Source organism: Peromyscus californicus, unplaced genomic scaffold (genome assembly GCF_007827085.1).
Source record: "Peromyscus californicus insignis strain IS unplaced genomic scaffold, ASM782708v3 Scaffold_7__1_contigs__length_154581171, whole genome shotgun sequence".
Classification (NCBI taxonomy): Eukaryota; Metazoa; Chordata; class Mammalia; order Rodentia; family Cricetidae; genus Peromyscus; species Peromyscus californicus.
Window position 1 is genome coordinate 73148419 of NW_026294595.1, and position 13272 is coordinate 73161690.

Here is a 13272-nt window from a genome sequence, read left to right on the forward strand (position 1 = left end):
AATCACTCAACATGACATTTCTATATGAGGGAATAAAACTTAATTCTCTGGGACCAGTGAGGGGGACAAAACTTAACTCTCTGGGGCCGGTGGAAAAAAAAAAAAGGAACACTCACACACACACACACACACACACACACACACACACACACATCTTTAGGATCTCTCCATCATCTTCTCTTTCTCTTTATTTCTTTTCTTGCTTCTATCCAGATGTATCCCTTCTGCCTCTCTCTTGATATCTTCTTCTTTCTAACTATTCCCTGATGCCTTCCTTCTACATCTTTTCTTATATACCTTTCCGGATGCTTTTCTTCTCTTCTCTTAAGTCTTTATTTTTTCCCTTACAGCTTACATACCCCAGCAAAATCTTTCAAGCAATATAAAAATTACAATATGGTTACATTCTATTTTTCAAGTGAATGATTACAATGAATTCAAGTGAAAAAAAAAAAAAACAGTGTGTTTTTCATATCCCTTACATGATTAAGCGTTTTACATATTACAGGTGAAAAGCAAGTTGTCCTGAGAACCCACAAACATTCATACCTCAACAACTTGTTATAGATTAACAGAGTGTAAGCAAAAAAGGTGTTTTTCTCAGCTTGTTCTTTTGCTGGCAGTTTGCACTTTGCAGTTACAAAGAAAGAACCAATCATTTTATTATTTATCTCAAAAGATAATCTTACAAGAAATCTTACAAGTATCACAAATCTAAACTTTTATATATGAGAAAGAACCAGTCATCTCTTTCTTAAATCCTTAGGGTACATATCCATTTGTGAACAGTTTTTATATGAGGAAACTAAGGGCAAAAATAGGTACAAGTGATTAATCATTGTCTTTGTTCACCAATCCATCCTAGCAAGACAGGCATGCCAGCCAGCAGTAGCCAGCTACCATTGTTCCTGGTACCTGACCTCAATGAATCCCTCACTCAGCTATTAAAAGTATGCCTTTAAATTGTATTCCAAGATTCTCTTTTAATCTCAAAGCCATTAACAAAAATCATCTTAACTTAACCTTAAGTCGTACTTAAAACTTTGTTTCAGCCATGATGCATACTGAAACCCATGAACACATCTCTCAACATTAAGATTAAAAGAACTTGAGCTAACTTATCTCCTGGGACACAATTGTTTTTCCTAATCATTAACCTAAGTCACAGTCATATGGTCCCTCAAAAGAAACAAGTGATATTTTGCTTGGTCTTATTTTCTATCCTCTGCAGCCCTTGCTTTATCAGGGGCAGGGGCAATACCATATTTTACTTTTATCTACATTAGTTTTCCCACTAAGATAATCTCTATCATAATCCTTTACTACAGTTGTTTAAGATCCCCGGTTGTCAAAATTCTATTTAAACTAACACTATCATTGTATAAAATCATTGCTTTAGTTAAACAGTACAGCTTAGGAGGAAATCATCTTCATAATAATCCACAGGTAAAAATGTCCAGTGGAAGAGAATATTTCCATGAGATAATCGCACTACATTAAAGGCAGTGGGTATCTCCCCATGCCCATCCATACCATGGCAGGGAAAATGGCAGTATCAAACATATAAAGGCACAACAGTAGGAAGAGACACTCTAGGGCAGAAGCCCTTGGGGCCTTGCCTATCTGAGATTCACCCATCAGAGCTTTGCTGGTGGGCTAACATCCTGAACTTCAGTTGCCACTTGCTGCTCTTCTGACATGACCACTTGCAGGTAAGGAAGCAAAATTTGTATAGATTTTGAAATCACTTGGCTGATCTATACACCTTTCTGCATTTTCTTTTCATTGGGCTTAAATCAGGAACATTAAGTCTCTTATGGATAAAAAATATCAGATAAATCTACCACAAACCTGTTATGCAATTACTATTGTATGATATTTGGAAATGGATACACTGAAATTGATTTGGTTGAAACTGGTAGAGCTAGATGTATTCATACATATTTTCTTTTCTACTATATTCTTAATCATCAATCTGTCTGTCTTGTGTTCACATAATTTCTGCAGAAAGTTATAATGGAAGAAAAGGATATTTAAGGTTGGAAACTGTACATTTAGTACCTACTGTATCACAGAATAACTCTGTGACATTAATTAAAGAATTTGATCTCTCTACTGTGAAGTGGACATAATATTTATAATTATTTGACTTGTCCTCTGGGAGGATCAACTGATATAACAAGTAGGAAAAATATTATATAGACTTTAATGCAATAAAAAATCTGTCAGTGTTACTTTAACCCTCCCATCTTATGTGTTTTCCTTTGTCTCCATTTGATGAATTGTCATGTACTTAAATTCTAATATGATTCTGTGGTTATTGTGTAAGAAGAATGTTTAAACACACATATTATATATATATATGTATATATGATATAAAATATAGTGTATGTGTATATGTCTCTTGTACACTTATACAATATATATATATATAATACATAAAATATAATATACATATGTCTCTTCTTATAGATACTTCAGAAATACTGTTCCATTTCAATCACACACACACACACACACACACACACACACACACACACACACACAAATACACACAAGCATTTGTGCACTGTAGCTGAAAGTTTTCCTATGTCCCACCTGGCCCACAGTCAGGACAAATCTCTCTCACCTGCCAGTTCCACAGCTGCTTGGACACAAGTAAACACATAGAGGCTTATATTATTCATGAACTGTATGGCCATTAGCTCAAGCTTATTACTGACTAGCTCTTTCATTTAAATTAACCCATAATTCTTATCTATATTTAGCCATGTGGCTTGGTACCTTTTTTCAGTTCTGCTTTCACATCTTGCTTTCTCTGTGTCTGGCTGGTGACTCCTGACTCTGCCCTTTCTCTTCCTAGCATTCCTTTAGTCTGCTTTCTCCACCTATACTTTCTGCCTGACTACTGGCCAATCAGTGTTTTATTAAACCAGTGTACGACAGCATTGACTCACAGCATTTTCCCTTTTCTGTCTAATCAAAAAGGAAGGTTTTAACTTTAACATAGTAAAATTACATATAACAAAACAGTTATCAAGCTAGAATTACAGTTACTATATCTAGTCTATTTATATTTGACACATTCAAAGAAAATATTCTATTTATCCTATATTTGTAATTCTAAGATTCCACATCTAGCTTATCTTTTATCATAACTAAAGAAAATTATAACTACTCTTCAGCTACATCAAAGACCCCAGAAAGATATAGTATTAGCTAAGTAAACAGGAAGTGCATTGTAAGCAACTTCCAAAAATCTAGAATGACGGAAACAGCTGGTTGCCTGGACAATCACCCAAAGTTCCTCTGCAACATTGGAACACCTACATTCAGCCTATAGGACTAGAGTCTCAGTCACTTCTTCCTGTGTACTGTAGAATATCTGGCAGCCTCCTCTGCCAAGCAGGAACCTGAAGGATCATTTTGCCTTGCAAAGTTCCATGGTCATCTTCCTATGGGTCCTGCATGTCCAATTTTTATGACATTTTGTCATGCAGTCCAGGCAAGAACAGTTTCTTGCCCAAATGGCTATTTTTGCCAAGAAAAAGATAAATTCCATATAGATTGTCTTCAATGCCCATTTTTCTCTTTGAAGTAAATGGGTGCTCTATTTATATAACTGTCTATATTCCTTTTCCTCTCTCTTCCAAACCTTCATATATTTTAATACACATTATAAATTGTTTAGGGTTACTTTAAACTGCAGAGTGACTAGGACTGAAATGGCATGTTTGGCTGCTGGCGACGCCCACCTCAGCTTTCCATCATGGTGGAACTACTTTTATCACCAGCTCTGGGGGAACAATGCTCATCACTGACTCTGTGAAGCAGTGGGTCTATGCTTCCCTCCAGCAGCATGTCGTCCAAAAGACTTTCAGCTGCAGTACAGACACTTATCGTTAAGAGAATGCTTCTTCAGATTCACAGCCTTTCTGTTTTTTTTTTTTTTTTTTCTTTTTTTTATTTTGCAATACAATTCAGTTCTACATATCAGCCATGGATTCCCTTGTTCTCCCCCCTCCCGCCCCCCTCACCTTCCCCCTAGCCCACCCCCCATTCCCACCTCCTCCAGGGCAAAGCCTCCCCCGCGGACTGAGATCAACCTGGTAGACTCAGTCCAAGCAGGTCCAGTCCCCTCCTCCCAGGCCGAGCCAAGCGACCCTGCATAAGCCCCAGGTTTCAAACAGCCAACTCATGCAATGAACACAGGACCCGGTCCCAATGCCTGGATGCCTCCCAAACAGATCAAGCCAATCAACTGTCTCACCCATTCAGAGGGCCTGATCCAGTTGGGGACCCCTCAGCCATTGGTTCATGATTCACAGCCTTTCAATGGGCTTCAGTGAAAAGGTTTTAGCAGGAATCTCTTCTATAGCATAAGGACTCTAAGATAAGTCTGTTTCATTGGAGTTAAACAGCTCAGAGCATGTGACCTCTACTGTGAGGTTGGCTCTAGAGCTTCATTTATATTTACTATTTAATAAATTCCATTTCAGGGCTCAAGGTCAACAGAAGTAAAAAAAAAACTGCTTTACATTATATATCTGAATTACCTTTACATGAAAACTAATTAATATGAAGTTCGCATCACCTACATATCACCAACTGTTAATCTTTTCAATAAATTTTTGTAAAAAATGAACAGTGAATAATAAAATAATGTAACAACAAAAAAATGCAGCACTTCTCTCTCTCTTTCATTCATTCTTTTATCTTATTTTATTTTTTTGCCTACTTGATGTATAGGCTTACACTCTGCACATATCATCCCTTAAGAACCTCATAAACCTTTCAGGATAGATGATGTTTTCTGGGTTTTTTTTTCTCATTTTTTTTTCTTTTTGATTGTTGGACAATGTGAGGTTAAGGAAAAATATAAATGGTGAGTGCATGCAGTGTTTAATAGAGGGGATCCTAAAGTCTAGAGTTTTCTATTCCCAGAACCTTTGTGTTTAATATTTTCCTGTTTCCCAAATTAGGATAGGTGTACATTGTCCTCACCCAGCAAAACAATATATTCCCACCAACCTTCCCTTAAGATACTTTTCTATGCATGGAGGCAAGAAACTCCTGACTTAATTACTTTTCCAAAGCCTCATCTTTTAATTTCATCAAAATAAGTAATAAATTTAAAAACACCTTTGGAATGGACATATCCATACCACAGCATGGTAGATAGGAATCTTTCTCAAGATGAAGTGGCTAGTACCAGCACCAAGAGCTCCTGGGGCTAGTGGGAAAATAGACATTCAGGTCAATGTTGTGATCCATGGTGGTATAGAAAAATGATTGTGGTAAGATGGTGGAACTACTGGTGACCTGGGCTGATTTAAATGGTGACAAATACTGAGGTACTTCTGCTGATTAGATTCTATTATATTAGATTGAGCTAGATTGGATCCCAAGATCATTGTATTACAGCATGCATTTCACTCATGTAGGAAATTGTATGTTAGTTCTTATCCCAGCTCTAGGAAGTCATTTCTTTGCTTACAAATATCTCGTTCTTTCATGTTACATACTTGCCATGGTATCAACAACATATTTTATGCTGCCAAGGGTTTGGCATTTAGCATGTTAGTCCTACTGGAAACCCTTGCATGCCTTGCCCCATTTAATTAGCTGGTCTTTCTCACAGAATTTTTCTATCTACTCAAATGCCTACAAGTTTCTAGTTATTTCCAGCACTTTGCATTTATTTACAATTTTTCCTTCCTTCTTAAGTTTTAATATCTTAATGTTTTTGAAAGCCAAATTTAATGTTGACCTTCTGAGTGGTTTTATTTCATGTATTATTAAACTATATCAATATATAGAAAGGAAAAGCTTCAAGGCTACAGGGACCATTTTGATCATGTTCGATCCTCTGTCTAAGTTATTAAACTCTAGTAAACAATGTAAATATTAATTTTTATATTAGTCTTTGAATAACTTTTACATGAGTATTTTAATGACTTAAAATGTGCTGTTTTCTTAAGTGTAATATATCATCAGACAGTTGATTTGAAGAGTCTAAGGCACCCGTTCTGCAAACTGCCTTTGGAACCTATGAGTTTACCACATTGTACATGCTCTGGAAATGTGAGCCTTGATTGACTGTCTCACTGTCTATTTAATGTTTTGCCTCAAGCAGGAAAATACATTCTATTAACATCTGAACAGCACTAAGAAATCCTGCAGGAACAGTCTACTTTGAAAGGCACAGGTCCCCCCCACCCCCACTGCAAAGTGTGTAAACACAGTGCCCTCTTTAGATTATGTGTATTTTACACTGAAAAAAAAATACTGTCACTATATTTGTTCTCTTGTATTGAATGATAAGAAGAAATTTCCAGAGGCAGAGAGAGAACACTGTATTTGGTACACAATTATTCTCTTTTCTCATACATTTCTAGTTGTTTATAGCATCAACACCAGACTGTTGTAATTTCTCACAGCACCTGTTTACCCTTGGAACCCTTAATATATGCCTTTGTTGTGCCCAGATATTTGTGGCATATGCACCCTGCTTTCACTTTTTCTCCTCTGCTCTTTTCATTTCCTCTCTGGTTATTTCTGTTTTTTCTTCTCTTTTTCTCTCTTAATCTAGCTTCATGATGAGACTCTAGTTCACAGCGATGAGTAGCTTACTCTCCCTGAAGATGTAATTTAGAAGTCTTGATTTAAAATAGGCACTGCAGATGTTTTCACCGAGTGAGTCCTTTAAAGCCTCTCCTTGGGTAAGCAAGGTCCTCTGCCTTTGTGTTTTTCATGGTTGCATAGTTAGCATCCAAATTAATGTGCAGTGATGACCGCCCTGCAACAAAGCAGGGACTGTGGGATGACTCATTGCATAAAACGTTTTTACATTCCTCTTGCAATTCCTATGTGTGTACTGGGTTTCAAAAAGATATGCACAGATATTCATAGATGGAAGCCCACTCACACAAACAGCCCCTTGTGCAGCAGCATTTTTGCACTATTAATACCCACAGCCCCAAAAGGACTCAATGTTTAGCAATTCTACAAATTCAAGCTTTATTTGTAACTCTGCACTGTATTTTTAAAAGCTGTTATCGTTGTTTTCTTTACACAAAAGAAATTAAATGTATCTCATAAACTAAAACTCTAACACTAGCTTGTGTCTGTAAAAAGAAAGGACAATGAGAAAGTGACCAAATTAATACTGTGGCAATTCAGCAACAACTGATGCTATTCAAGAGTTGACTGCAAAGAAAATACCCTGTATTTATCATTTGTAATTGGTGCTTGTTAGAAATGGTGTGATATGTGAAGTTTATATGTGATGCTGCATTTTATATCCTTTTTTATAAAACTGGGTTATGAGATTTGATCAATGGTTATAGAGTAGAATCCATAATAGATAACCGATTATAATTCTTTACAACAGAAGCATAAAAAGACTCTCAATCCACAAACATCTGCTTTGGTATTTCCAAACATAAAAATAGCCCACTGAGCAGGCTTTATGCAGTCAATTCACTATAGTGTAAATGTGCACCTATACTGGTGAACTTTTTATACATAATGGATTTTTATGCCTTCTGAAATAGACATATATTTGAAATAATTAAATTGATTTGTTTCAGTTTATCTTAATACTTTCAGACTTATTTTCTTATCACCTTCTGAATATTTTGCATAATTCTTTGTGTGTGTGTGTGTGTGTTTCTGTGTGTGTGTTGTTTTTGTTGTTGTGTTGGAGTGCAGAGCCGATGAAGTCTTGAGTGAATGTGTATCATTGACACGAGCAACATCATCTTAAGGACCCCATTGCTATTATAGCAATGGGGATGGCAAGACCCTGAGTAAGGATCAGGGAAATGACAAAACGTTGCCTTGCTCCAATTATGGATGTTGACAGTGTGTACAGAAATTATTAACCATAGCTTCTTCCACCCAGGTGATTCCAGTCTGACATTGCTCCTTTACAGAAGCCCCGTATCATGATTAGCTAGCCTGACTCCTTGATCACCTGTATGTAATAAATCCATTTTCTCATTCAGCTACATACACTAAACATGCTACTTGTCCAGGCTGATGGTGTCTCCACTAGAGTGCACAGACCACCCAATCTCAGCTTTTTATGTATGTGTCATTGGTTTCTTCATTCCCTGTCACCTGAGTCAGGTCAATCCCAAAGCCATGCGGGTCTCAACCCTGGAGTTGGAACACAGGGCCTCCTTACACCAAGCAACTTCCCTACTATGGAGCTGTATCATTGGCATCCAAATGAATGTTTCTTTTTGCATGCCCTTCTGTGCCAAAAGCTTACATTCATAGCATAGTATTTCTTTTCAATAGGAAGGGTTGTTGATGCTGTGATTGGTAAATGAGTTAGTTCGTAAGGCATATGAACAGTTTCAGAATGGGAGAGTCTTATGAGTAACTAACGTGTCCTAGAGAGGAAGTCTCAGTGTTATATATTCTTAATGCGTTGTTTGAAGGACTGGATGTGTATATGTATATGTATACATGAATTTATGTGAACCCATTCAAGAAACCCTGCATCTTTATGGGTGCTATGTATTTCCATTGAAAGGTTACTGTATAAAAGTCAAGGTTAAAAAGAGACATGCTGTAATTAAAGGGGAAAAGTAGAAGTTAAGACTGAGACTGAGGGTGATTCCAGTACATGCCCTAACAGGAGGTAATCTGAAGGTGGGGGGTTTAATTAAAATGGAACCACTGTGTCATGGCAGCACTGAATTGATTTTGCCTCCTTGCTCTGCTCAGAAATTATAGATGTGAAAGATGTAATTAACAGAATATTAAAGATTCCCCTTCATTCTTAGTTACGTAAAGAGTTCCCCGCTCCTTCCCTTACCCAGAACAGACTTCTTGCTGATATAAATCCTTTTAAGTTGTGTTTTCACACCACATGAGTCAGTGACATTAATTAGTGAAGCAGAGCTATGTTTATTAACTCTGATATGAGGTTTCTCTCCCCACCTGACCTTTCCCAGAGTGCATGCTTCTGGCAGGGTTGATGTCACGGAGCTCTGGTCCTATATGTCTCCAGTTCTAACTAGCCCAAAGCAAAGCACTAATATACCAATGAGGTTTTTGAGGGATTTGCATTTTATTGATTGTGACCAGTCCACACAGATGTAATGTGTATTCATCAGCTTCAAGCATTAGGAGATGTAAATCCAAACTAGAGGGTCATTTTAGAAGTAGCTCAAAGCTGTGCCTAGTATTTCTCATCCTGAAACCATTTCACTGTTTGCCAAAGAAATTTAATTTAAATTGAGTCTCAAAAAAGCACAGTTAAGAAAGGTCTGTTATTGCAAGTGTGTAATTCCATGTACTCTGGAGAATGAGGCAAAAATCCCATGTTGAAAGCCTGTCTAGCCAACTTAGCAAGACCCTATCCAAAAAGAAAGTAAACCAAAGGACTGAAAAACTGGTGCCAGAATGCTTGCGGGCTATGCACAGGAACCTGGGCTGTCCCTAGTGTTATGAAAATGATCATAGTCATCTTCTCTTTATCTGCTTGTCAGTATCAGGATTGATTCCATATCTTAGATGCTGAAAATACTGCAAAAAGTATAGGCATCCAGGATCTTTATAATTTTTGAATTTTATTTTCTTGGGATATATATATATATATATATATATATATATATATATATATATAACATATATATTATAATACATATATATATTCTACTATTTTACTAGTGCATAAACACATACATACATATATATTTTGTATACATGCAGCAGTAGAAATAGGTTTTTCTTTTATATAAAATGCTTCTATCTGAGGTTTCTAAGGGATTACTTACACCATTTTTCTTTCTTTTCCTACCAATACTATGTGAATTTACCTTTCTCCATGTCATGGCCTATTATTCAAGAACAAGAAAGTTTGAAATCTTGTGAGGGGATGATTATATATAATAGAAATATAGAGTCAAATAATGAGTACTAGAAGGTGGGAAGTATAGAGGGATTAGTGGTTGAGTAATAGGTATGGATATATATTATAGACATAAGAAGTAATTTTTAGCATTCTATAGCAGCACAGGTTTAATAACTTACATGTTAATAATGAAGAGAAGGTCTTGAACATTATCATCACAAAGAAATGAAAATAATGAAGAGGTGGGGATGCCAATGACCCTAATTTGGTCACTGCACACACACATAAGCTCGTGCACGTGCACACACACACACATACACACACACACACACATATACATACATACACACACACAGCACACATTCACACGTACATATGTAAGGTACAGCATGATAAATACAGATAATTTGTACATTCACATAGACATTATATATATACACACATTATTTATATAAATAAATTTACATAAAGACATAGAATGAATTTCATTTTAGTATTTTAATGACTTGCAAATACTTCACCTCTCAGAATCCCTTCTTCACACACTGTTTAGTCCTCATTTAATTTTACAAAGAGCCTTGGCATATCTTGATCTTAAAGTAAAATATATTCTGTCCTCATATATTTCATCTTCCACTTTCTTGATCTTGGGTTTTGTTTAAAATCTTTTTTTCCTTGAGAAAGTATGTTGAAAATGAGCCAGTTTAAAACTACACCACCACACCTCAACAAACTGTCCTTTTGTCCTGTAGGGATATGACTTAGATTGCCCCCAGATGAAACCTTACTCCACCCTCTGTTCATGTCATTGTCCCATCTACCTTCCTTTTCCCTCCACCTCTCCAGAATTTTGTGTTATAAAATGTCATCAGTGATTTCTGTGGACAAAACATCCAAAAGTAGAACATTGAGAACTACCCCAGGCACTGCCTTTTGCTGGTGGCCTCTATTCTTCTTCAGTTTATGTACTAATGACTAATTTTCACATTGACACATTTACGCAAACATAAAATCACATGTTTGCAAACATCTAAGCTGAAGTTAATTAAATCAAGGGGTATAAATATAGCTATTAATTATTATCTCCATTCTATTATTTTGGGAATATACAAATGAGCAATATTTTCCATTCCGTGTCTTTGCTGATACACAGTGCTACCACTTGCTACATCTGCTAGGATGTTCTTGAGAAAAACAGTTTAAAAGAATTTTTGCACTTGTGAAAATCTCTGATGTAGAAGATGCTAGCCTTCCTCATTTTGAAAAGAGTTTGCAGAATCCCAGGCCATATGACACATGGAGAGCCCTAGGCCTTCTGGGAAATTACCAGGAGTGACCCCTATTTGGCATTACTCATGAATAAACACTGGGAATACTTTATAGTGATCTGGAACTCTTCTGTTGAAATATTTGTTTGTTCATTCGTTTGTTTTTTTCATTTAGCTAAAAGTGGAATCAAGGCTGATTGTTGATGCAGAGTTGTAATGTAGGAATGGTCTTGTGAGATTATATCACGAGACCCACAGACCCCTAATATTGATCCTTTCTAATTATTACCTTAATAAAATGTATTATATATATATATGATCACATAATGATATCTAACATATAATGCACCTTAGCATTTTCTATATTACTTCATTTCATTTTAGTTAAGGAAGCCGATGATTTGTAAGTTGGATCTTCAACTAACTAGCAGTTGTCAATTACAATTTTTTTCTTTTTTTTAATTAAGATTTTTTTCATTCATTTTACATACCAATCAAAGATGTCCCTCTTCCCTCTTTCTGCTCCTCCAGCCTCCCACTCACAACCCATTCCCCATTCCTTCCTACAATAAGGTAAAACCTCCTATGGGGAGGTACATTTAGTAGAAGGCAGGTCCAAGCCCCTCACCCTGCCTCAAGGTTGTGAGAGGTTTCCCATCATAGGTGGTAGGCTCCAAAAAACCTGCTCATGCACCAGGGATGGATTCTGATCCTATTGCCGGGGATCCCTTAAGCAGATCAAACTACACAACTGTCTTGCTATGCAGAAGGCCTAGTCCAGTCCCATGCAGACTCTACAACTGTTGATCTAAATTTCATGAGTTCCCATTAGTTTGATTTGGTTGGTTGTTTCTGTGGGTTTCCTGATCATGATCTGTATGCCCCTTGCTCATAGAATCCTTCTTTTCTCTCTTTGACTGGACTCCTGGTGCTTGGCCGGGTGTTTGGCTGTGGATCTCTGCATCTACTTCCATCAGTCACTGGAGAAAGGTTCTATGATGACAGTTAAGGTATTCACCTATCTGGTTATTGGGATGAGCCAGTTCAAGCACCCTCTCCACTATTGCTAGTAGTCTAAACTGGGGTCATCCTTGGGGATTCCTGGGAACTTCCCTAGCATCCGGTTTCCCTATATCCCTATGATGCCTCCCTCTATCATGGCATGTCTTTCACTGCTCTCCCACTCCATCCCTGTTCCAGCTCAACCATCCTGTTCCCTTATGTTCTCATCCCCCATCCCCTACCCTCCATTACCCACCCCTCATCCTCAGTTTACTCATGGAGATTTCATCTATTTCCCTTTCCCAGGGTGATCCCTCTTTGAGTCCTCCTTGTTAGATAGCTTCTCTGGAGCTATGGGTTATAGTCTGGTTATCTTTTGCTTTACATCTAGTATCCACTTAGGAGGGAGTACGTACCATGTTTGTCCTTCTGAGTCTGGGTTACCTCACTCAGGATATTTTCTAGTTCCAAACACTTGCCTGCAAATTTTATGGTGTCATTTTTCTTCACTGCTGAGTAGTACTCCGTTGTGTATATGTACCACATTTTCTTAATCCATTTTTCAGTTGAGGGGCATCTAGGTTGTTTCCATGTTCTGGCTATTATGAATAATGCTACTATAAACATAGTTGAGCATGTGTCCTTGTGGTATGATTGAGCATTCCTTGGGGATATGCCTAAGAGTGCTATAGCTGGGCTTTGAGGAAGATTGATTTCCCAATTTTCTGAAAAACTGCCATACTGATTTTCAAAATGGCTGTATAAGTTTGCACTCCCACCAACAGTGGAGGAGTGTTCCCCTTGCTTCACATCCTCTCCATCAAAAACTGTCTTCAATGTTTTTGATTTTAGCCATTCTGATAGGTGTAAGATGGTATCTCAGAGTCGTTTTGATTTGCATTTCTCTGGTGACTATGGATGTTGAACAATTCCTTGAATGTCTTTTAGCCATCTGAGATTCTTCTGATGAGAATTCTGTTTAGCTCTGTAGCCCATTTTTTAATTGGATTGTTTGTTATTTTGATGTCTAGTTTTTTGAATTCTTTATATATTTTAGAGATCAGCCTTCTGTCAGATGTGGGGTTGGTGAAGATCTTTTCCCATTCTGTAAGCTGTCACTTATAATTTGAA

General features: G+C 37.1%; 1 protein-coding gene across 8 annotated transcripts in view; it reads left to right on the forward strand.

Moving 5' to 3' along the window:
- The window catches only part of Lrrc4c (leucine rich repeat containing 4C), a 1313763-nt gene that overhangs the window by 1245182 nt on the left and 55309 nt on the right, over positions 1-13272 (forward strand). Inside the window, exon 1 of one of the 8 annotated variants that reach the window (XM_052725803.1) lies at positions 6639-6722. The exons of the other annotated variants lie outside the window; for them this stretch is intronic. The gene's annotated coding sequence lies outside the window, so the exon portion shown is untranslated. Of the gene's footprint in view, positions 1-6638; positions 6723-13272 lie in introns of those variants that run through there. 8 annotated transcript variants of the gene reach the window in all.